The sequence below is a fragment of the Hypomesus transpacificus genome, chromosome 13, assembly GCF_021917145.1.
Source record: "Hypomesus transpacificus isolate Combined female chromosome 13, fHypTra1, whole genome shotgun sequence".
Classification (NCBI taxonomy): Eukaryota; Metazoa; Chordata; class Actinopteri; order Osmeriformes; family Osmeridae; genus Hypomesus; species Hypomesus transpacificus.
Window position 1 is genome coordinate 1,185,376 of NC_061072.1, and position 24,676 is coordinate 1,210,051.

Genomic DNA, 24,676 nt, shown 5'->3' on the forward strand with positions numbered 1-24,676 from the left:
CACATTCTGTAAGTACAGTGTAATAGTGCACTTATAGTCATAATATGTAGTTTTACTGTGTGTTTGTCCGTTTTTTTATTATGTTTGAAGCTTGGTCTCTCATTTTATAATGATGAAATAATCATAATCAGCAACATCCATATAATTTTATAGTTGTAGATAAGCTATTTGCTACCTTGTAATTATCGTATTCTTTTGTATTCTCTGAAATTGACATGTATACCTGGCCTCAGAGATAAGTAGGGTGCATTTAGAAATCAATGCTGCCTGTCACCTTTTAGCAGGACAAATGGTGCCTATTGTCGCTCCATCCCTCCCCCTTACTGAGCCAGCTGGGCTGGATAGGCTACCAAAACAGTGGGTGGAAGGTTATTGCCAGGTTAATAAGCCTTAATAGTGTACTTCTACCATTAGACGTATGACAAACTGTGCTTATAAAGGGCCAGGTCAGTAGTGTGGTTAAGACTTGAGGGGCAGCAATGTGTAAAGTCTAATGCTGCTTGGCACAGTCATAGTTCCTTGACGTCACCACTCAGCCAAGCCTGCTGCTGATGCCGCTGCTGCTCTCAAACATGTCTTTGTTATTCAGAGCTTTCCATCGGAGACCGGAGACCTGCAAAACACGGAAAGTGGCACAACACTGAGGTGGGAAGTATGCAAAAGGATGTTTCGCTAATTGCATTGCAACATTATACATTTTTATTAACAATGCCAATCATAATGAAATAAATATGATTATGTTTAATAACAACAATAACAAGGCCTAATCATAATAACAATGCAATAAACACACTAACAGGCCTAACCCTAATTTAGAAATTATTACTTAAAAAAATACTTTCTAGAAATACATTTAAGCTATATGAAATGTATTGGGAATAGGTAGGTCAGTGGTAGAGCAGTTGACTGTATTTCAAGAGGTTGCACACCCTTGTATATTGCTTTGGATAAAAGTGTCTGCTTAACGAATAGCCTACAATATTACATTATTCAAAGGTTTAAAGCACTATAGATAAATCTTCCCTGACATCAAATGTAGGCCTACGTTTACCATATAAATATTGACAATCATTAACTATTCAATATTGATTAATTGTTCTTTATACAATAAACCCAGTAAACACCTACAGTTGTGGAACAGATTCTATTTTGTTCCTGGGTGACACGCACAGTCCAATCCCCTGTGCTCTAATGGCTCCTGACTGTAAATCCGCGACACATTTTGTTGGTAACCAGCAAGCATGGCCCTTCTGTAATAGAATAGCCAATGTAATTTGACACTTCAACTTACTGTGCTCCCCTCTAGTTGATTCAGTTACTCACACACTGACGTTGAGCCCATTCTCAATGGTTGTGACGAGTTAGAGGAAGATATTACAAATCTAAATCTAAAAACATTGAGGAGTTTCTTCTGCTCACCACTCCAATAAATCTGGTAAGTAAAGTTACGTGATTGTTCTCGTGTAGCGTTGCGAGCGGCTTGGTTGCTATTTTGTTTCCAGTTGGTTGGAATTGTTTCCCAACAATGGTTTGACCACTTGAAGAAACACTGTGGAGATCGTCTTATCTCAAAGGTACAGTTTAATCCTACGTTCCTCTCTGTAGTCGGGACGAATGGTCGGTTTCGTGGCAGGTTGTGCATTTCGTTAGTAACAGATACCGCGTTGATCTTGACGGCGTCGGGTACCATGTAGCGTTTGGTTGTAGAATGGATCAAGACGGAATCAGTCAGAAGTCAGTGCGGTGCAATGTTTAGAGATGGGTTCCGGTCACTTTTGAGGATGCAGTGTAAGCAAAACACATGGTTTATTACTTCGGCTCTGCAACAATATTTAATGTTTTGTTCAAAAATTCCATTGAGAAAATCCGACATATTCTGTTGGTCTTCAGCTAGCATCGCAGTGTCTTGAATTGCGTTCACTGTCTACACGTGAACAGCCTAATGCATTTATATGTGTATATGATAGACTGTGATTCATTATTTTCTCGGAATTGATATGCATGTTTTAAAGCTCAGAGGAACTGGGTTGTGTTGAATGTGTGTGTTATTACTGCTTTACGTGGTTTTAACAAGTTGACTCCCCAAATTCCAGTCGTCTGGATATGCATCCAGTTGGGACTAAGGGCCTCTCATATAGAACTAGGTTCCCTTTCATTGCTGTACATCTGTCCAGGAAGCCAAAGAACAGCCAAGTGGGAAAAAATGAGCGAGACAGGGCTCCCTGTTTCAGTCTACTCTCAACTATTGTCAATGAGAAAGTGGGAAAGAGAGTTTTAGAAAGAAAGTTTACTGGTGTGAGTCATGAAGAGGTATAGCACATTGGTATAAACTAATTCCATCATACGTTTGCTAGAAGCAACAGTTAATAGTTTAATTGTATATTTAGGGGGTGTCAACACTGCTTGCAATTTACAAATAAAAAGAACCACAAAGTGGAGCTGTTTCGTGTATCTTTCTTCATCTAGTGCTTAGAGTTCCGAAATTAGTTTTCTTGTTTTCATTTTGTACAGTACACAATCAGAGAGATGCATCTGAGAGGAATTTGTCTGGTCCCTGCATAGCGGTTGCACTGTTTGGACACAGCTGTTGTGTGGGTCATTTGAAATGTGCTGGAGCACATAACTATTCAGTATGGTTTTAGACACTTAGAAAGGGTGTCTGCACGTGTGTATACATTTCTGTCACCCACCATAAACAAATTGCTATTTTCTTAACAATGCTGTTTCAAATATTGTTTTTATGTATGTAGTTGTCCGTCTAAGCGATTCAAAGCCAGGCACTGTGAGCGAGTACTGATGGAAGCCACACAATGTGTTTCTTCTACAAAGAAATGCATGCATTTTTTCAACCCCTCAAAAGTCTCTGATCGTGTCCTTGGGACTTTTTTTCCCCTTTCCTCCACCCCTTTTTTTCACTTATTTTGGGCCCCAGGTTGAGCTCCTGAATTACCATGGGGCAGACCCCACCATGCTGACCTTCTTCTATTCAACTTGATGATGTTGAAACACCAGTTGTCAGACAAAAGACACATTGAAACTAAGATCTGCATCCCAGCACGTGCGTCTGGGAGCTGCAGTAGATCATTTATTAACTCTTCCTTTCCTACAAAACCATGGATAGCCCCTTTGTAGCAAAGAGAAATAAAAATCGAATGCACTTTCTGCTTGTTTTACCTCAGCTGCGTCCATGGGCTCTCCACACATTACTGGTTGTCTGTGCAAAACTTCATCTTGTTTTGTTTACAAACAGCAAACCCGACGCCAGCCTCGTTGCCCCCGAAGTTCAGTCATTGTATTATTTTCCATGAATCCGTACTGCAAGAAAAGCTTGACTCATTTTGTCTAGTTGGCAAGGTTGAGGTCTGTGTGTGGCACTGTGGATTGACAACAGCAACACGTTGTCTGAAAGCGGGTGGTGGGGGTGGTGGTGGAAGGGGGCCTCTCCACTAGTCCACTGAGGTGAGTGCACAGACGGAAGCTGGAAATGGCCATGCCACATGGGAAATTATTCAACTTGTGAGATCAGAGAGGACACACAAGAGGGCTCATTACCTCCAACAGGGCTGGCTCGGGAGGAGAGCAGCAGAGTTTCACAGGATGTCGACATCTTACCCTGCAGTTAATACAGTATTATTAAAACCAAACCTTGTTAAAAAAAGTCACTCTCATTCTTTGTTTTCTTGCTTTTGTGTAGAATGGTGAGATGAACCTGTTCAAAGACAAAGTATTCATCCACTGCATGCAATTCTTTTTTACAATTGCTCTTGTTTGTCTGTTCATATAATAGACGTACATAAAAAAATCTTATGGCGAAACATCGCAGAGATCTTGTTTTTGTTGTAGAAATGAATCCTCCCTCTGCTCTCTATTTGAAAACAGGATTCTTCTAATCCGTCTTTGTAGATTTGCATCTTGGTAGTTCATTAATCCACAACGTGTTCTAAAGTGGCCAGTAAACAGGCTGGTTAGAGAGCGTGTAATGTTATAATGTAGTTGGATTTGGCATGGATATTCCCCTGAGCAAAGCAAGCCCTGAAGAATGCCTAAAGAAAATCCACAAGTAGTGTAATAACACTAAAAGGGCCAATATAAAGCAGGAACCCAAGCACTTCACTCTGGTTGTAACATGTGTGTGTATATGTATGTGTGTGTGTGTGTGTGTGTGGGGGGGGGGGGGTGTAGGTTGTTCTCAAGGTCCTTTTGTTTTGTTTTTGCTGGGCAGAAAGAAGCATTAGAATGAATCACTGCCTCGGTGTAAGTACTTTTACTGAGTAAGAGGAATGCAGGACAGGTTGAGAGAAATACATACGGTATCACTTGACAGTTGTCATTTCTTCTGATGAGAAGCTATACAGACAGGTATCCTGGAGTCAGCTTGCATGGCAGTGAATCCATTTATTTAATTACCTGTGTTATTACCATGTTACGCTGCAGCTAAAGCTTATGATTAACATGTGGTATTCCCTCTGACTCAGACTGAAACTATCATGTCACCATTACTCCACCCACATGCACCGTTAGATGGGGTCTCAATTTCACATTACGCTGTAAAATATGTCTGTAGGGATTTTGCACCACCCCACCTTAGTGTGACTGAGGGATGGAGACATACAGATGGCACAGAAATCCACTCTGCAGCACATCGCCAAGTTATACAGGACGGTCATACCTGTCAAGTTGACTGTTGACTGTTAATATGGAGGTTCTATTTTCAAAACAGTGCTGAGAGAAGAGAGAATCTGTGTGTGTTTGTGTGAGAGGGAGATAGAGAGGAGAAGGGATAGGAGAGGTGGCTGGGAGTGGCGCCAGACCACAGAACATTTAATCATATTAAAGTGTGCAACCACTCTGTGTGTGTTTCTGGGTGCAGTGGTGATGGGAGTTGTTATTGTAGCCTACAGACTGAGCCTTTGCAGACAGAGGGTTGGGCAGGAAGAGAATAGGGGACAAGCAACACCTGACTCAGAAAAGAGTAAGACCATAGCAATTTTGTTGGTTTAAAAATACAGTAGATTTCATTAGCTGTAAAGTTTGCTGTCAAATGTAGTTTAGCAAATTTTGTGTCAAGACAAATATTTGTGCCTGGTAGTTACAGTGGGATGCACTAAAATGTACACATTTTAGGGCTTGAAATTGCGATAATGTTGGTTGCACATGCTCCCGAAATTGTATCTGTGCCACCTCAAAATATAATTGGGAGCATTTGTTCAAAACATCATAATGGTGCGACCTGTTTTAATTTCTTTACAAAACACTTGCTAATTCGCATACTGCACAGTATGTGCCTGATGTGAGCTGATATAGTTACTGGTCTAGTAGCGTTCTATTCAACATTATGTAACCAGTTAAACTTCATCTTTACCTTCTTAACTTTAATGCAGATTTTAGATTGGTTAAAATTAGCTGTCAATCACTCCTTGTCACGTGTCATGGAGATAACCGTGCTCAAAATTTGAAGAGCTGAAAAGGCAACATGAACATTTTCAGTGGGTGCTCCTTAATTTTTGCTGGTGTTCCTAACTTTTTAAAGTTGGGAGCACCAGTGCAACCAAGTAAAAAAGTTAATTTCAGACCCTGCATCTTAAATCGCAAAAATATTTGATGCGGTTATACAGACGTTGAGCTTGTGAAAAGGATGACCATTGCATTGTATGTGTTGAATTTGAACAAGTCATTTGGCCTAATCCTACTGTTGACTTGTCTGCTAAGTATCGAGTGTGTTATTTCTGATCTTTTTGGGAGCCCCTCTCCACGTAATCTCACTTAATCTAATCTATCCCCTTCGAATAGACTGGGAATCATGGGGACTTTATGAAAAAGCTTAAGTGTAAATCCACACACAACCAACCAGTGGCAGGTCGCTTTTTTCAACCCCTCCAAGCAAAGCTCTTGTGAAAATTTTTGTGACCTCTGCACACCCCTTGTTGGTCTGAACAATGGGACCGGCCTTCACTGCGGCTGGAGATGTGCTGGAGGGGTGAGGGGGGAGGCAGCAGCCGAACAGAAACAGAAACACACCGCTCACTTTATTAAAGGTCTTGATCATTTGGACTGAGGCTAGCTGGTTGCCAGGCAGGCTAATATGGGGGTGAACTACATCTCCAAAGTGTTTGTTCTGAAACTTTTAATAGGTACACACACAGTAGACAATGAGTTTCCTACCATGGGTCGGTAGTTTTGAGTTGAATGCGTCTTTATGATAATCTCTGTTCCTGTTACCTTCTTATTTGTCTCTGTATTGTTTCTGGCATATTTATTAAGCGCACTGTTCAGTTCTAGTTTTATTCCAAAGGAAGGAAGTGTACTATTGTACGGGTTAGATATCAAGGAAGTAAACAGGCTAGTGGTTTTTTTTGCTAATAGCAAAACATTTCTTATTTGACCCTTGCCCTTATTTCCCCTTGTGGAAAACATCATGCCATCACTTTCAATTCAGAAATATATAGAATTATTTATATAAGTATATACTGAAGATTTTGTTAATTCTGGAACAAATGAGGGAGGCACAATGTTTGTCACCAAATTAAATCAAATACGAGTAAGGAAAATTGGGTTGTTTGTCTCTTTAATTCCTCATGATTGATGGCTACTTCTAAAATTCTCTTAGCGGTTCCAGCTATAGGACATGGATAATTTCAAGCCAGACAAGGCTTTGAAATGTCAAATGCTAAAGCACAACAAGTTAATGAAAGCAGAGCCTACCCAATACACTTGAGTCAGTCTTTGTGGCACTCAGCCTATCCTGCCGAGAGATTTTTTACCGGCCCACACCAGTCATAGACGCATGCATGTTTGATTTGACACACAGCGAAAAGACACATGGTGGATGTCACAATGCAATGTCCCATTGCTCTGATTAAGTGAAAAGCTTTGAATCATGAATAACATGCAGCTATCCCAAAGTCTTGGACTGCATAAATTAAACAGAAACCGATTCAGATGTCTGCAGTAAAAGTGATAGTCAAACTTAAGATGTTGGAAACTGAACTTATTTTACTTCCAAATGTGGACCACTGGAGCTTATTCAGAGGGAAACTCACACTATTTTGAGGTGTCAAGGCTATTAATTCATAAATTGCAACTACAATACAGATCATACCTCATCTTGAATCACAAAGATGTATAACATCACCACCAGAGAAGAGAGTGAAGGAGCTCCAAGGCTTCATCAGCCACCACACCACCCCTGTCTCCGCCCCCAGTCTGGTGTGTGTTTCTAAGTTTGGGAGGTGAGAGAAACCCTCGCCTCAGGTGAGTAATGAAGGCGATTCTCTGGAAGTGGTGGAATTACATTCAGCTGAGCCCGCAGGGGGTCCGTATCTCATTGTTCTTTGACAGGGCAAATTAACTGGGATTTACTAATACAGAGGGAATGTCTTTAACCTCCCCCCACTCTCCTTCTCGTCATCCCCAGCATGAGCAGAAGAAAGGGCCTGGGGTGATCTGTTTCCCCAGCAACACCGGGCCTTCTCCACTGGCAAGGAGAGAAAGGCTTTTTTGTTCAATGGTTTTAGGATATGCACTCAAAACACACACACTGACAACACGGTCTGCAACTTAAAATCCCAACATTGCGATCCGTGTCATACTTTTAGTTAATCTCTCGCAATGTGCTTGCGTGCTATTTTAATATCTGTTTGCATGTGACCTGTTTCCTTTTTGCATGCGCAACGTAGAGAAGAGGGAACAGGGGTGGAGCTCTCGGCCTAAGGGGACTTGATTTGAATGAAGACTGTGGTTAGACAACATTTGCAATAGTTTTGTTAGTGCGAAGTTGATCCCAATTTTTACACATCTCTCATTCGCTCCTTAAAACTATCCTGCAGTTCATGGCTGAAATCTTGATTTGCCCAGCTATATTCAACGTAATTCAACAAATCTTTCAAAAAATCGAAGAATACAGAAGTTTTATAGATTATGTTATTTAAACATGGATTCTAAATGGGAGAGTGGGCAGTACACTGTGGATGTGCAGGTCATGAATCAGCTAAGGTGGTGAGCCCCCATCACCGTCCGCTGCCGATACGCCAAGGTGACAGTTGTGGGAAATAAATAAAGAACATAATAGAAGTCTTGGTCCTGGATGGAGTGGAATAAAAGAATGGTTCTCAGCGTTTGTGTGTCCAGTATTGCAGGATTTTCAGTGTGTGTACATTAGAGAGATGACTATAGGCATGCGCCCATGTGCCTCCACTGTCTCAAGATAGGGTTTTATTCTCCAAAAGACACTTAAAATAACCGTTCGGTAAACACTGCCTGTCCAATTCCTTATGTTCCTCATCTTGTGGTTGTCCTCTCACTCACACGCACCCAAACACACACCTCATCAAACCCATGATGTACCTTGACAAAACAACAAATTACGAATGGATTCAACCCATTATTTGTCCAGGTGTGTTGAATTTACCGGTCACATTGATATATTTCCAGTAGGTGTTTCAAGTGAGTAAAGATATCAAGGTGGGAGTGGTGTTCAAATAAATCAAGGATAACATGAAGCTGCTCTAGTGCTATTTGGCCTGTCTCTCCCTAACACACACACACACATCTATTTATAGGCACACATTGCATAAGCCTTTTTTTGACAACGGGGTGTTCTCACTTAGTCAGTATCACACAGAGTCAGCCTGTAACTGACCAGATTATTTTTACTCCTGTATGACACACACACACACATTACACCTTAGTTTATTCTTCGCAAACTGTCAGAGGCCCAACGGGCCCTTCAGGTTTCTTAAAATGTTGACAGGAAATGCTATTTTTGACCATCTGCTCTAAAAAGGAGGGCATTTGTGAGTCAGAGCCACCATGGAATTGGACTGTGTGGTGCTCAGTGTGAGGAGCCTGGCATGAGGGGTGTGGACCTCATAAAGTAGACCCCTGGCTGGGGAGCACGCATACAGCTGCACACCAGTCATGGATGTACAATCGCTCATGCGCAAGATTGCACAGCAACCTTGGGTCAAGATGGAACATAGGAGGGGGGATAGCACTCCTTGACTAGGCTAGACTCTTCTGAAGTAGAGGTTGGAAAATGTCTCAACAATATAAAGTCTGTCTCTCATCAGACCTTCTTCCCCTTTTTTCCCTTCCATTTTTTTGGGGCAAGGTAAGAATGTGAAACTTAATGTGAGCTGTGCAGTGTGTGTGTGTGGGGAGGGGTGCTCATGTATTACCACTTGACATTGTTGCATAGCTTGGTGTCCTGTCTCAGTTCGGTCCAGTTTCATTACTCGGTTCAAGACCATTTAGGTTTCTGAACCTTTTCAAACATGTGCAGACCCACACAGACTGGCCTCTCTTCACTGGCTTCCATTTAGAATCAGAATGGATTTTGAAGTTGTAATCATTGGTTTTCAAGCATTGCATCTATTAACACCACTTGATCTCTTGACCTTCCCAGCCTCCAAAACACATCAAGGTCTCTTGATCCTCAAACCAGGTGCTTTTGTATCCTCTAGGATCTAGATTAAAGTACTGTATAAGGGTGGTCATGCGTTTTCTGTTGCTACCCCAAGGCCTTGGAAGCTAGCTTTTTTTCTGTGTGTCCGGTCTTCCCCTATTCTCCATACATTTAAATTCTCGCCTTTTGGCTTTTGAGTTTCTATAAGGCATTGTCATAGTTATCCTGTCAGGTTATAAGCTATGCCCTGTATATTTGGGTTGTGTGTACATTTTGTTTTATGTGTGTCATGTTCTTTGTACTTATTTCTGCTTCTTTTCTACTGTTACAGCACTTTGGTTGACACTTGTGTTTAAACATGCTATATAAATAAACAGCATTGATTGATTGATTTCTCACCCACTGACGCTTATCCTCTGCACATTTTCACAATAAGCCAAGGCATCTATCCCTAGAACGTGGTTGCATTGCTCAAACACTTAGCTGCTGCCTGTTTATGAGAATCACCACACACAATTTGTTTTGTGGTTACAGTCTACTGGCTATGATTTCCGATTGCACTGCTAGGTTTCGGGGCACAACTTCAATGAAGCTAATTCAGGTAGCTTCTGCTTGTGCCACTTGCCAAAAGGCTAAGCTGCTGTGTTGGCATTGATACAGGCTGATCTTGATCGACAAACTGAGAAAGTGTATTACTAGAGACTGCACAGTACAGCTCCTTTGTGAAGCAGACACTCCAGACAGTCACTGGGAGGAGAGAGGTGGAGATCAAGTGAGCTGTAATTATATTTATGTTAGGTTCCTTTCAGTCTGTCACTGTAAATGTGGCTTGTCACACTGTAAATCATTACTGGGAAACAAAGCCTTGTTACTGAACTTAAAGGAGGGAGAAAGGAGCACTTTTGTACCTATGAGAACTAATTTTGACACGCTGTTAGCTGTCAACATTTTGGGGGTGCTTTTTTTTGGGAGGGAATAGGATAACCTCAGTTGCAATTGCTGTGAAGGGTTATGTTTCAGCAACCTTTGCAGAGTGAAAGATTTCCTTAAGATGCATGTTGAATGGTTGGTTCTTAGTTGCTTTTTTGTTTGTTTTTTTTAACACGATTTGTGGAAACCAACAGCCTGTATTGAGTTGGCTCACCGCTGGTTATTATTTTTGAGTTGTTTCTCACTGTCAGACCTTTCTTCTTCTATGACTAATGCTAATTAAACTGTCGGTGTGTTGTTGTTACATAGTACATAGATGTAATACAAGGTGTTTGTTTGAATGACGTTTATGTGCTTAATTTGGTTAAATAAAAGGAACTTTTGAATGGGACCTGTGGTTCACGGCTCCATTTGTATGCACATTTGATCTAGTCTCTTGCAGGGTGGTTGTACAGAATCACTCCTTTTAGATACCTGGAGGCTGGATGTTTATTAATATTCAATAGCCAAGTGCTCTAACTATGGTTTAAGCATAGTGTGGGATAAAAGGAAGTATAATGTTTGTGCATTTTGTTGCTGATTTAAATATGTAGCAATATAAATACAAACAGTCCAAAGAGGAAAAATAATGAGCGAGATTCATCAAAATTGTTGGTAATTATAATGATGTGTGGTTCTGCTTGCTGATGACTAAGAAACTCCTTTAATCTCACTTGGATGAACTTGGATCAACGTCTATAAAGCCGAACAATGGATTTTGGTGTTTCAAAACCCATTGACACTGGATGACTATGTTTAGCTTGTGTTCTGCTCCTCTCTCTTACCAACCGTCTCTGGAGGAGGGGATCCCTCTCTGAATTGCTCCTCCCAAGGTTTCTTCCATTTTTTCTCCCGGTGGGAGTTTTTCTGGGAGTTTTTCCTTGTCTTCCTTGAGGGTTTAGGTTGGTTGAGGGGCAGTTCTATTGGCGCATGTGAAGCCCTCTGTGACATGCTTGCGTTTAAAAAGGGCTATACAAATAAATTTGATTTGATGAATGTCTTACATCAGTATGCATTTTCACACTGCCCTTAGAAAATAGAGAGATTCGAGAAGCCATGAATTATGACATCAGAATGTGGTAGTAGTTCTACTTTCTTGCTCTCTTGTGGTTTCTTCTTTGTTAATATTTAGCTCCTGTCAGTTAATATAAAAAGTTTCCCACTTTCTCCATAGCTTGGAAAGAGGAAGAGCGAAAGAAAGAGAGAGAGGGAGAGAGAACTGCTTTACGGGTGAAAGACCTTGCACATGAATATTTATTGGTTGCATTTTAACCAGTGTCATAAAATCCAAACGGATATAGACAAGTAGAAAGTATTGAGTGAAGAGTGTGCAAAATAACCATATTACTAGCCTAAAAGTTTTAGCAGTCTGCTCTGGCTAAACGATGAATCAAATATGTGGATTGTGTCAGACTAATTTAATGCCCGGGCCAGGTAAAATACGTGTCCTGGCCTGTTTTTGCCAAGTAAGCAGCGTGTACGACCGCATGCGAAAAAGTCTGGGATGTACAAGGCTAAATTGAAAATGTTTCATTTTGACACTTCTTCAATGCACTCAGCAAAATGGATTTGATACACTTAATCCATTTGGCAAATTGACCAGAATCTGAATGGCAGGATGTATTCAAAACGCATCAATTTTAGTTAATGAAGTTCTAGCCCCAAAAATGCTGTGCACATGCAATGTATAACCCTAAAACTTCTACTGTACTCATCAACTCTACTATACTCTCATTTTGTATGTACAATGTGAACTACAATGTCTGGTAGGCTATTTTAGAATATTATCTCAGCAAAAAATCTGTACATTGTTTTATGTGAATTCCAGATTAGTTTGATCCTGTCCGGAAATCTGAAGCAAGTATCTTTTTATTTGCCAGTCTAGGAATGGACAACCAACTGTGTAATGTAAAGCCTAGCATTTGTTGTACAATTAGCCCCAGCAATTTCCTGTATGTAAGCTTTACTTCACATTTCCGAGGTAGTCATTTGTCATCCAATATTGAATTGAGTTAAATGGACACATAAAATTCAATCACTTAACATAACTTGACTATCATGTACAATATTGCTTTGCAGAAAAGGTCAGCCAGCAATGGATCTAGTCCCAGAATCTGGTGGTGTAGTAGAGATAATTCACTGTCTTTTTATGATTTTGAATTAATTTGTCAGCCAAGGAAATTATAAGCTTGCAGGTCAGTCACGTGTGAATTGAAGACAGAACAAAAAATAACAAAACACGTGCCATTTCTCAAAAATCTGTTTCCATTAATCGTTTGCAAAGTGCAGATGTGGATTAATGTCCAGTTCTGGATACAGTACAAAACAAGGGTGGCCCTCAAGGGAAACACAATAAAAGCCTTCCAATGAAAGGTCCAAAGTGCAGTTGTCCTCTCTGCAAGCCAACAATGGAGTGCTTGTGCAAACGGAGCCATCGGACGAGCTGGCATGCCTGGCAGACCAGATTATCGGGAGGCTGAGTGCAGTGAGCGGGCTTGGTTGTGGGGGTGGGGTATGCGGCAGGAGGAGGGTGGTGTGTGCCCTGTGCATGCGTGTGGCTTCTCATGAGCTTTGTGATTGGTAGTAGTGGCACACAACCCTCTTGATTCATTACGCAGCCAGGCGGTGGCTTTGAGGGGGAGAGGGGGGTTGTGGATGGTTGTGGGGTTGATGTCACACAAGGGCCCCCTGGGACAGCCGAGCTGCAGCTGGGTAGGGAATGGCCCACAGTCTGCCCTGGGCCCCTTTGTGCCTGTAATACATCAACGCAGTGTGTGTACATGTGTGAGAGTGTGTGCATATCCAGGGAGCATCCTGCTCACCACATTAGTACCTTTCCGGGCCATCAATGTGCAGATGTTAACTGGTCTCACATGGTCAGGTCATGTAGATGGGAGAGGTGACAAGAATCAGTGAGTCAGTATTGACAGGGTCCTCTGTAATGCCTTCTACCCTCATTCTCTAGATGTGCTTTGTCCCTAAAACCCAACACCCAATAAGTTATTTCTTTACATTGCATAACACAGGACATGAGAGCGACAGTGATTGGACAAGTTTAGACTGTTTATTGTTGGGGTTTGCCTCTCAGCCTGTTGTATACACAAGGAGTTTACTCAGTTGTAAGGTAGTCCATAGTGCTTTCACTGCCTTTTCCTTTGGAACACAGAAATAAATAAATTGTCAAGGTGCTTAAGAACTTAAATGTGACTTTCTTAGTAGGCAAACATTTAGAGAGCAAACATTTTGATACCAGTAGTTCAACTAAGGTTACAAAGGAGGAACGAGTTTCACTAAGAATGTAAATGTCAGCACACAAGTTTTGAATTATAGTGCTATTTTAGTGCATAAACTCCAAAGTACAACCTGTATTTGTTTTACATTTAAATTACACTCTACATTTCCATATCCGTTTCTGTGTTTACCTATTTTCATGTCTAATAAATGTATCTTATGATCAGTGGACTTATTTCCAAGGTTTGTTGCCGCCCACAAACAACTGACATATTTGTTCTGCTTCTTCACCTTGTGGGCTTTGAGAACTAAAGGTGCCAAAGGTTGATGTTAAACATGTCAAGTGCTATCTGCCTCATTTACTTGGTAACTGAATATTCATGGCTCCCTGATCTCCCTCTCACTGGTGTCAGACGTACAAACCCACAGCAGTACAGGCAGTAGAGAAGCAACCAGAGAAGCTTCAAAATGTGTTGGCTCGTTTGCATATAAACGGCTTGAAGTTTTTCCCGTGTCCGCGAGCCTTCTTTGTGTACGCACAGCATTTTTGTTTGCTTGGTCTGTTTCAGGTTGTCATTTTCGCGACTGTGATGATTGTTTCCTGTGCCAATTTTGTGAGGCGAGTGTAAGGATATGGTCCAGGCGGCTACCTTCTTTCACTCTTGTGCCTCTCTTTCTAGTCAGGAAAGGCACCATGCCAGGGGAGAGGGGGCGGCAGGGGAGTTATAGGAAAAGAAAAGTAGGGGGCAACCCCCATGTTCTGCAGTCATGCCCGTTTACTCCCATGGACATCTTCAGGATACACTCTGACCCCCCAGGAGATCTTCCTCTCCCTCTTTTCCTCTCTCTCATGCGTCTTCTTCCAGGGAACCCACACCAAATTCTTTGTGCATTACAAGAGTTCTCGGGAGGTAACAGTTGCCTGCTTGGCCGTGTCCAGACTGGTGTGACTGGTGTTTGGCTGCATCGCCGAGCTGTGATGCAGGTCTAAACTCACTTAGCAAAGCAGCAAAGATTGCTGTGCATTGCGGTGCTCTCATGAAATGTTTCCTCTGTAAAAGCAGACACGAGAGGTGCAGTGCTAACCAGGTTTGCACAAATCCAGATGAAATGGGTCCTTCCTATGCACTGGCTTTTTGACACTGTGATGTCTAATGCTGCAGATCAATAGTTTTGCTGTTTTTGTACAATGAGACAATAAATTGATCATGGATCTGCTATTATTCTGTTACAATAGCAAGGGACCCTCAAATCAACCCTCCTCCTACTGGATAGATCTTCGTAGGTGATTTTGTCTGCCTTGGAGGGGATTTAAGCGTTGTCGGATATTGTGGGTGCCAACACGTTGATTAGTATTGATTGGAGGATGAAATGGCACTCTTGAATAGATGCTGGATCAAATAATCCTCTTCTTTTCGTCTCCCATATCTACGGCACGGATCATCAGATGATCCTATTGAAGGCTATGCGGATATACACCAAAACATGCAGGAGCAATTTCTTCTGAGGGAAGGTTACTCTGCCCTCTGTGTTTTCACCTCGGAGAGATTTCAAGACAGCTGACCTACCAAGTCACTCTTGCAAGCACATCTAAGGGCTGGAGCTGGGGCTGGGGAAGGGTTGGAGAAGAAAGGGGAAGGGGGTTGTCCTCTCCCTTTATAGACGGGTGTTACACCTGTGGGTTTGTATGGAAATCTTTTCCCAGACAAATCCAGGAATTTGCTGGAGCTGGGAAGCCCCCCCCCCATGGTGCCTGGATGACACGGTCCACTGTGTAGCTGCCGGGTGGCTTTCGGGGTGGGCAGCTCGAGTGTAATGATGAAATGGAAAGGTTCCAGTGCAGTGAACACTCGCACGCAGAAGGTAATTGGAGATTGCCACCGAAGGACTCTGCACAAAATGCTTTCAATTCCACTCTGGAGAAAGACCACAAAGTTTGATTATGCTTGCTGTCTGCTAAAGGCCCACTGTGGTGGAGCCAAAATGGAAGCTTGTTCAGAAACTTAGCGGGGCATAAATTAGTATTATGTTGGGACATAATTATTAGTTTTTCTATCTAAGACGTGTCATTATCATTTCAGGAGTGTGAACAATACAGGAATCAAAGGCATCTTTCTGAAACTCAGACACCTAGTTATTGATTCATGAAAACAGAATGTGAATCCTTCTTTGGTTTAGGTATAGCTTGGAATCCCCATATTAGCATTACATGGTTCATAGTTTTGGGGTGCATATGTTTGAGAAACGCATGAACTCATCAAATAAAAGTACCGTATTTCTTCGGATAAACGTCACCCTCGAATAAACGGAGCACCAACAATTAACGTTGTGTAGGCCTAATAAACGCCGCCCTTGAATAAACGCTGCACCAAAAAAATCTGATTTTTTTTATTTAACTGGTTAAATTCAACTCCGGTATTTATTACACATTACACAACTTTCTGCACAGCTTTCTGTTTGAAAGCTAACGTGTATGAACGTTTCGGCATGCTGCTTCAGATTTCTACAGAATGTAGAACACTTATTTGAGACAGTTGTACTACCAACGCACACCTAATTGATAGCCCATGAGAAAGGGAGTTGCCGCACTCATAGACTGCGTTTTTAGCTGCATGAATCATTTGTCACAATGCCAGAAACAAAGTTGTCTATGGCTGCACTGCAGCTACAATTCACGAAATCTCTCTTACTAATTAAACGCCGCCCTCGAATAAACGCCGCCCTCGAATAAACCCCCAAAATTAACGTTATTTAATAAACACTGCAGCGTTTATTTGAAGAAATACGGTACCTCTGTTGTCCTTCTCACCCCAAGTGTGACTGGATATGGGAGGATTAGAGTGTTTTCAATGGAAACCGCATTAATGATTGATAAGAGAAGTACAGAAGTCCTGCACCGAAGACATCAATAATTCAGCATCCTCTACGTGTTTTTATTGTGGCAGCAGAGAGACCAAAGATTTGATCACCTCATGAACTGAACCCTTAAGCTCTTGCAAAAGGAATGCAAGGTCAAGCTGGATTTCATGTTTCATTTAAATTAATACAAGGTTAGCTAATGGCACAGCACAGCAAAACTTTTCTTTTCACCCATTTGGAGACCCAATCTGTGGGTCCTCAATCAATATACCATTTTTAGTGTTGTTTATCTCTTTGTATTCTTTTGGCTGTAGTGTAGTTTTACGCTGAGCTCATGCATTTCATGACAAGCCACTTGGTTGGCTAGTTTCCCTTGACAAGGGTGTGCTCATATGACTTGTTTGATTGTTCACCCTTGAGTCATAAATGGTGGAGGTGCCAAAACACATAAAAGATGGGGAGGAAGAGGAAAAAGGAGGAGTGTTAGATTTTTTGGCAGTATTGTTTCTCTGCAAAGCCTTTTCCTCCTGTCTGCAGAGTGGATCCTGTTCCTCCAGTGGGCTGTCAGGCTCCATGCCATCCTGCCTTTGTTTAGGGCCAGAAATCAGCCCAGACAGCCATTGTTCTGCACCCAGACCCTCAGCTCTGGCTTGTGCTGTCCTATATCTCCGCAATGTCAACTTTGCAAAATTGTGTGTCAACGTGTGCCATCCATCAGCAGGTGACTTGTCCGATAAGACACCATGCATTCTTCTTTTGGCTGCCATGGGTTTCCCTAGTGCCCTCCACTTGATGCTATATATATGATATATATATATATATATATATGATAACCAAACCAACGTAAGGAGTTTGGGCTTCTTATCTGAACGAAGGATTGAAGGGTGCATGCAGAACCACGGCAATTGAGGAAGACATGACTCAAAGTGGATCAAAGTGATTTCGCCTGGCCCTGTCCAAACAGAGCGCCACGTTGACTTGTTGTCCCAAGCTCCATCGTTTGTGGAGGAGGCTTTGGACTTGTGAGAAAGAGCTGTCTCCTTTTTGAGAGCTGCAAAGACAGTCGTCTTTTTTTTCAAACATTGTTTGTCTGCTTCACTTTAGGGAAGTGATGGGGGCTGTAGACAACAGGAAGGAGCCTGCTTTACTCAGTAGTTTGTCTGCACAGTTGAAGGGAAGCATAGAGTGCTGTAAGTGCTCTCAGTTGGCGTTAGGGCTGGGCAGTTAAGACCTTAAATCAGGGTATGAATTACGGGGGGTTTGGGGGGGTCTGACCCCCCTAATTAAGACTTGGACCCCCCCAAAAGAGGTAAAAACAACAGGTCGGGGGGTCGATACACGCCCTGGAGAAGAAGTTGACGCCCCCGATTGTCATTGTATAATTCGCACTTTAAATGTATATCACGGTATAATTAGAATACAATTAGAATTATACCAAGGTATAATGGTATATATCGCAATATATACATTTTGTATTTCATGACAATGCAATCTGCACCGCTGCGATATTTGCGTTAATAAAGATCCGATCTAGCCATGCCTGGTGTGAATGGAGCTGTGACAAATTTTATATTAAGGGTCTACCGCGGTTAGCATAGTATAGTCAAAATCCATATTGTATGCCAAATTTATACCGGTATATTCCTAAACCATTCATACCGTCGACCCCAAGGCCATAGCCAAGGAGTCAACATTGGGGATTTAGCTACCTGGAAAAAGAATTCGCAACACATCCAATACATTTGTTTTCAAATGCAAAAAAAGTTCTGGGGGGTACCAGATCCCCGGGAACCTTTGGTCCCCCCCATAATTTATTTTGCATTTGAAAACGAATTTCTTGGATGTGTTGCGAATTAACTTTCCAGGTATCTAAATTAATGCAAAGCTTGCGAGTGGAATATGGTCAGAGACTAGAGGGACTAAAGAGCTAGAGCTAAAGGTTCTGACAGGAATTAAGCATATCATTGCTCGACGATAACCTTCATAAAATCACAATCGACAGTGTTATAGCCTATGTAACACAATAGTTATGCAAGCAATAAAAAGACAGTGTTTGACATTCATAGTACTCAGAGCCGTAGAATTGTAAGTACTACCTACCTACCAACAGCAGTCAATCAACGGCTTCTACTGGAGAAATCGCAACAACAAAAAAATCGGCAGTGCGTGGTGGTTGCCTGTCGTACCATAGATATTCTTTTTAAGATATTATATGAATTTATTGGGGGGGGGGGCATATTGAGCATGTTTGAATATTGGGGGGGGGGGGGGGGGGGGGGGGGGGGGGCGGGGTCCTCCCCAATGTATATTGCGGTTATGGCCTTAGTCCACCTCTAGTTTGTGTCCACATGTTCTCTGTTTTCTTCAGCCCAAGAAAGTCTGTATGCTGCACTGAATGGCTGCCCAGAACGTTCCCTCCATCAGCAACAGTAACTAACCTTTAGTTTAAACCGTCAAAAAGCAATTTTCCCTGGAAGGCTACCCCTACACCACACTCCTCACCAAGGCGCCGTACAGTAATCATTAAATGATTCACATTAAGTTTGAGGAATGATTGCTATTGCAGTAAATCACTCAATTATTATGCAGAGCTTATTAAATGTCGACAGAAAAAAGGAGGCCGCTCGATGCCCCTAACTTGCTCCTCTAGAAGAACTACAGCGCAGTACAATGCAGCACATTTATTTGTTCTCTCAATACCCACTACTGACAATGCAGCCATTATTACTGCAGTTCTCTCTTTCATGGGGGCACATTCCCATTATTTAAGCCCCCTGCCAAGGCGCAATTTAAACTTAATCATCTAAAATTAATTGAATCCTTAATTTGTCCTTGATTGATGTCGGCTGGATATGAACATATGGCACCGATGGCTCTAATGACCTCCACGTACAGAAGTTATGCCTCAATAAGCCACCAGACATTTGTCCGCTAGCGTCGGTTTACTCCAATGTGTGGAGAGTGGCCTATGCTGAGATTCACCTGCGTGCGATCAGAAGCGGGCTAGACTGTCTCTTCTTGAGTTGGACGACCGTGGCGGCCATTAAGCCCGAATCCCAATACTCCCCCTTACCCCTTCCCCTTAGTTTTGCGCGTTCCCATGAGAGCTAGTGGTGTCCCAATACTCTTTTGGAGCTAGGGGAAGGGCTAAGACTAAGGGGTATACACCCCTTAAAACCAAGTAAGATCGGGAGCTTACTTGAAACCTAGGGCTATGTGAAAACTGCGCGACCGGCAACAATGGCGACCAAATCATCCAGAGAGTCCGATAAATGTTATATTATTGGCTTAATTAATTGATAAAAAAATTATGACAGTCTTGTTTTGTGTTATATACAGTCATGAACATATATATTTGCAACCATTTTCCTAATTGAAACGTTTCTAAAAATCGCTAGTTTGGTACATTAATGTTACAGTTCTGAATTGCACAACAGTCCCGCATTTCTTTGACTAGCATGTCTACAGTTCTAAGTAAACTCCATTAGCAGCGAATTTCGTTTAATATCAGTGCATAACGTTACTTTCTTTGGAGATATCGATACGTGCTAGATGACGTACCTGTAACCAAGTGGCGTCCCATTTCCTAGGGCTATGTAGCCCTTACCCCTTACTTTCGAGGGCCAAGGGGAAGGGGTAAGTTAAGGGGAAGGGGGAAGGGGAAGGGGTAAGGGGGAGAATTGGGATTCGGCCTAAGACTGATTGCGAGCAGGCGTTGATAAGCACAGTTAGCCGGATTCATGGAACCAAGCAGCCCAGCGAGAGGAGATTATTTCCACTTGTGTGTTTTTCTGCTGATGCGTTTTATTTTGATCCTGCCCGGTCTTGTGACACCGGAGGAAAATTCACAGAGTGGGAGAGGGATTTAGAAGAGAGCGGTGGGAAAAGGGGGGCGAGGGGTGACTTGGCTGAAATATCTACAGATCCTGGCCCTGTAAAGGGTGAAGGCATTGTGAATGTTTGGACCAACACCTCGCCTGTCTTCCAGCATGCGCAACCCACCCTCTCCAGAGGATTCAAAATGCGGCAGCCCACCTGGTCTTCAATATACCCAGATGCTCCCATGTTACCCCGCTCCTCATCTCCCTCCACTGGCTTCCAATCACGGCCCATATCAGATTCATGACCCTGATACTGACCTTACAAATGTGGAACGGGACTGCACCCGACTACATCAGGTCTATGCTCCAGCCTTACACCCCCACCCGCCACCTACGGTCTTCTTCTGACAACTGTCTGGTAGTCCCAACACAAGCTCTTCTCCTGTCTGACCCCCAATGGTGGAATCAACTCCCCACCTCCATCAGAGACACTGACTGTCTCCCCACCTTCAAGAAAAGGCTTAAGACGCACTTGTTCTGGGAGTACAACGTCACTTAGGAATGTTTGTTTGGACCTGATGTTTCCCCCAGGATCACAATGACTCTTATTGAGAGACTTGTTGCTCTTGTTGGTTAGTTGTAACTGACTTAAAACTATTGTACTTGCTGTGTAATGTATTTTTGATGCTTGCTTTTTTCCGCAGGTACACCCTTTCAATTTTTCGAGGTTCATGTTGTTTAATTGTATCTTGTTTAACTACATGCTCTTATGGTTCTTCCCTTTGGGTCTTATTTAGTTTTCACAATGTATGTTTCATGTTTTGGTTACATGCAATGTTTGGGGCTATCTCGTTGTTATGATCAGTGACCTATGCACTTTTGTAAAGCTCTCTTTTGGAAGTCACTTTGGATAAAAGCATCTGCTAAATGCATAAATTTAAATGTAACACCAAGACAACAGAATGTGAATGTGTGTGTGTGAAGGGTCTCAGATGGCACAAATGACGTGAACAGTATCAATGTGATTGCTTTTTATATTGTCGACTGCGTAGATCTTTTACCCCTCCCCCTTAATGGCTTTTCAAATAAACAATTGATCACGGTTAGATTGAGTCCATCCCTCATTGTCACATCATTCCAACTTTCTCCCCCACCCATACCTCTTTCTCTCTCTTTCTCTCTCACACCTCCCCCCCGACCTGTCTCTACCCCCACCCCCACCCCACCTCTCTCTCTGGGACCACGTCGATGGGGAAGACCAGGGAGAATCTCAAATGGCTCCATGACCACATGGATGGTATTAGCCGATTTGCTGGAGATCACTGGAGGATGCTTTAGGAGTACTCGTGCCCCACCCCACCCTTCCCCTCATCCCCCACCCACTCTTCTCCCTCTCTCTTAAGAGGGCGCTACTAATGCATTGTAATGGTTGACCATTATTTACGCAGGGGATAAACAAAGAGAAGTGTGGAATTGATGGAGTAATCCACTTGCGGAGTCATTAGGCATTGAGACGAAGAGGCTGGCTCGTGGAGCGGGGATTGAGGAGTGTGTTGTGTTGTGTGTGTGCATTTGTGTGTCTTCTTGTGTAAGTCTCTATGTGTGTGGTTGTGTAGATGTGTATGTGTGTTTGTGTAATCAGAGTGTGGGTGTGGCTGGTCCCTCTTCTGCCTCTCGAGCAAGAGAAGGAGGTAATGAAAATGCGACTCATTAAGACACCTCAATCTGCCGCACCGAAGATCATGAGCAATTGCTAATTGATTGTCGTTAGAGCTTGGCGATGAGACGCTCTGCCTATTTGCTCATTTGTTATAAAGGGCTTTGTTTTCGAGCCTCCTTCACATCATTATTAATGTAGTTTTTTTTCTCTCTGAGTAGCCTTGAGAGTCCTCAGGAACCAGGCATATGCCTGACGTCATAACGGGCTACTAGTAGGAACATGGACAATAGTTATGTGACTATCTTGTTTAGAATTACAGTATTGTAGGAAATTGTAGACACAGTATCACGTGGCTATAATGATGGTCATAAGCTATGCGCTCATCGGGAAAACCCACTTGCCGATGACCCATCAATTTTGTGTGAAATATGCATGGTGCAGGGTAGAGCCATAATGGACTATGTTGGAGCTGGTGCATTCATTGGGTCTCGACTGCAGGTTCTCTGTGATTCACCGCTGTCAGACAGTGGAAATCCCATTTCAGTGCCCCTTGGATCGCCAGATCATATTCGTCTTTATCTTGATTCCCTACGGTAATGTTCTCTCTTTCCTCTCTTCATTCCTCGATGTATATGTCCGCTCCCCTCCCCCTCTCCAGATTTCTCTTTCCTTTTCTTTCTTTCTTTTTCTCATCTTCATGAGATTGAAGGAGAGAGAGGACAAGGGGTAAGATAAAGAAAGGGGTTGAGAATGCAAATGTGGGTTCTTAGCACTTCCCTGTGACAGATCAAGGCTCATTACATCCACCTCGCCATTGTAATCAGGATGAGCACACCCTCACCGTATTTCTCATTACATTATGGAGACTCTCACCTCTAATAAAGCCACCCACCATCCCCCCTGAATTTAGGAAGGAGGCTGGAGAGCCCTGGTCTTAGACATACATTTTTCAACTGATCAGGCAGGTGGGAAAGACTTGCATGCATTTACTGTATTGTTTGCGGCCACGTTTTATAGATTCGCTGCAAATGGAGAGCTCACCTCTGTCTCTGTCTATCTCAAGGGATTCACCACGGCACTTCCCCCCCCCCCCCTCGCTCTCTAATAGTAGTGGAAACAAAGGAACAAGAGCAGGGCACCTCTTTCATGCTGCTGTTGATCCTACCTTTTGCGACTTTTGTCTGTCTGGATAGAAAAATACAGTTTTTTTGTGAGTTAACATTATTCTTGGAAAATAAATCTTGAAGATTATGTTTCAGACAAAAACATATTTAATATAAATATGTGTTAGATCAGGTCAAATTATTGTTCGCTGCCCTTAGATTGAAACTGTAAAACATAAATGAGTTGAAATGAGTAATATTAGGGATTGAAGGAATATTAGAGGTTGAAGTCTTTGATATCACGTTTGTGAGGTGTGTACAGCATCAAGCAAATTACCTGAAATCGCAAGTTAAAGACCATTTGTTGCTGCTGTGATAATGGTCCTGTGTGTGTGTGTGTAGGTGGGTGGATGGATGGGTGCATCTGCATGTAAGGAGCAGCAAATAATTACTGGAATGGTTGCTAGAGCTAACTAACACCTGCATGTGCAGTAATCATAACAGATGGAGAAATGCAGCAGCGCTAACAGAGGCATCCCTCTCTCCATGTACCAGGCTTTAATCATTATCCCTGAAAATAATCACTCTAAAATGCAGATTAGCGAGGAACATGCACTAATTCACAGAAAAAGAGAACTTGTTCATGATGATGCCCCGCCATCAAATCTGGAATGTTTCCTACAGTAAACGCAACATATGGAAACTGCTAGAGACTTGTTGCTTGTGTTTTGGGGTTGGGGGTTAGGGGACTCTTGCTGTTCTCTCGTGCTCCACCACGGCTAAAGGGGAGACTATTGTGACAAGAGCTGATTACAGCAGTCACGGCAGGGGCCCTTTAGCGGGAGAGCTTGCCGTTCGTTTACAAACTCTTCATCTTTTCAACCTAACTCAGTGAAAAGACTCCACCTTCTAGGCCTCCTTTTATTCAGGACCCTAACACATCCCCCTACCTTCAGTCTGCCTTCTCCCGCTCCCCCTCCCCAAAAAACTCCAAAAGAGACTGGCTTTCCTACTTTTGTTGTTGTCGCTAGTGTTTTGTTTTGTCCCTCTCTCCAATAGTTGGTTGATCTACTATGAGTTCTTGTGAGTGTTGGAGTTTTGGAAACCTAAAATGCGTATCATGGCTTATCTGGCATGTGAGGGAACTGGTGTGAGGTTTTAGGGGGCATGGTTATGATACACAGAGAGCTGCTGTGGAGGTAATTGAAAAGTCTGTGCTTCTTTGTAGTTGCTATTTAGGTCCTTCACTAAGATCACAATATCATGATTATTTGTAATTTTTTTAACGTCATCCCTCTATCCCAATAATTAGTTAATTTGGGAATCAGGCAGAAGCTTTTTTTCATTGTTCCTTTTGTACTGGCCAGTGGCAAGTTCAACAGTAATTTCTGCAGGTAAAAATGTCTTGCTCAACTTTGTAGTGACAAGGATACAGGCCACAGACCACATACTGAGGTATCCACCACCTTTATATGCAAACCATACCATGAGGACAATTTCTTTGTACACTTGTGGATGCAAATAACTCACAACACCTGCAGCACTTGCTGTTCCATTTTAATAGCCCCTGATGTTTCATTTATGATCTGAATTCACCTACAAAACATACTGTAATTAAAAATGTAAATGC

General features: G+C 42.5%; 1 protein-coding gene across 1 annotated transcript in view; it reads left to right on the forward strand.

Annotated features, from left to right (window-relative positions):
- The first annotated feature begins 1,359 nt into the window (after positions 1 to 1,359).
- LOC124475374 (zinc finger MIZ domain-containing protein 1-like) overlaps positions 1,360 to 24,676 on the forward strand; it is a 90,306-nt gene continuing 66,989 nt past the window's right edge. Inside the window, exon 1 of the mRNA XM_047031920.1 lies at positions 1,360 to 1,435. The gene's annotated coding sequence lies outside the window, so the exon portion shown is untranslated. The remainder of the gene's footprint in view (positions 1,436 to 24,676) is intronic.